The sequence below is a fragment of the Sinocyclocheilus rhinocerous genome, unplaced genomic scaffold (genome assembly GCF_001515625.1).
Source record: "Sinocyclocheilus rhinocerous isolate Xijiao unplaced genomic scaffold, SAMN03320098_v1.1 scaffold8645, whole genome shotgun sequence".
Taxonomy (NCBI): domain Eukaryota; kingdom Metazoa; phylum Chordata; class Actinopteri; order Cypriniformes; family Cyprinidae; genus Sinocyclocheilus; species Sinocyclocheilus rhinocerous.
In genome coordinates this window covers 1-1,185 of record NW_015668052.1, presented here as the reverse complement: position 1 = coordinate 1,185, position 1,185 = coordinate 1, and the positions used below count along the sequence as shown (strand labels likewise).

Below are 1,185 nucleotides of genomic sequence, written 5' to 3'. Positions count from 1 at the left end.
TTTAAATGAATTGATTTATACAATGGTTTGATTTGCTACAGTGTGTATGTTCAGTCTGTGTCTCACCTGTCGTCCTCGTCCCCTGAACACGGTTTTCAGTCCCGTGTGCGCGGGGACGTGTTTGAGCGTGTGTGGTTGTTTCAGTTCATTTAGTAACTCTGGGCTGCTCAAACCCACTGCAGGACAAAAACAGACAGAACGATTCTCACAATGCAACCAGAAACACACAAACCCCTGCATCAACAAACAGCAGCGGCCAGCTAACAGGAACATTCTCGGAACGCTCTGGGAAAGTTCTGAACAAACGTTCTTCCTGTAACGTTAATGGAACGCTCATTCAAAGCTATCTGGTCTTTAATAATGTTAGCACAGAAATATTATTTCTACATTGTTTATGGAACAATGAAACAATTTAGTAAAGAGAACATTCAAAACCAAACATGTTTGCATAGAAATAAAATGGAAAGTTCCCCTTAATGTTTACATTAATGCTCACACAACCAAAAAAAACACATTTTAAACTTAAAAAAAAAAAAAATTGGCGTTTTTAACATTTAGAAATAACGTTTTGACTCACTCGGCCGTTCAGTGGACACTGGCGGAGAGGGCGTGGCTTTGTTTGGAGTTGTGGGCGGAGTTACATGACCAGTCTGTCACAGAGAGAAACCAGTTGAAATCATTGTTTATTTCATGTTTTTTTTTTTAATTAAGAGAGTTTATCTTACCTTACTTTCTTCCATCACTAGCCAACCATGTGCTGTTCTGATGGATTCAAGTTATAAATGAAGCATCGGACAGATGACGCGTTTACTTTCCCTCACTTTCCCGCTTCAGCATCAACTACTAAAACACTCAACTTAAGGGTGCTAAATAGTTATTAGTTACTGTATTTTTATATCTAGGCCTATATTAGATTCGGTCGCTGTGAGAAACTTGCTGCTTCGCCGTTCACCAACCTTTAAGTCGCATTTCTGCAGCATAATTAATCATTCACTTGCTTTATAGCTCTAAAGTCCACCGAAAACACCCTGAAAAAACACTGTATCACACAGTTTGGAGAAATACTGCAACTTCTTTCACCCCAGTCTTTTAAAAACACTAATAAATAGGTCAGGGAAAGATCTGTGAAACGCAGAAACACTGATAGCACACGTAGAAGATCGCTTTATCCGCTGTGTACAAACA

The 1,185-nt window shown here is 39.2% G+C and overlaps 1 long non-coding RNA gene across 1 annotated transcript; it reads right to left on the bottom strand.

Moving 5' to 3' along the window:
* Positions 1–72: 72 nt before the first annotated feature.
* Positions 73–1,021, bottom strand: LOC107733996 (uncharacterized). The gene is made up of 3 exons (XR_001639044.1): positions 726–1,021; positions 578–650; positions 73–176 (listed from the first exon to the last, which is right to left on the bottom strand). It is a non-coding gene; the product is annotated as an uncharacterized LOC107733996 (long non-coding RNA).
* Between the last annotated feature and the right edge of the window lie 164 nt (positions 1,022–1,185).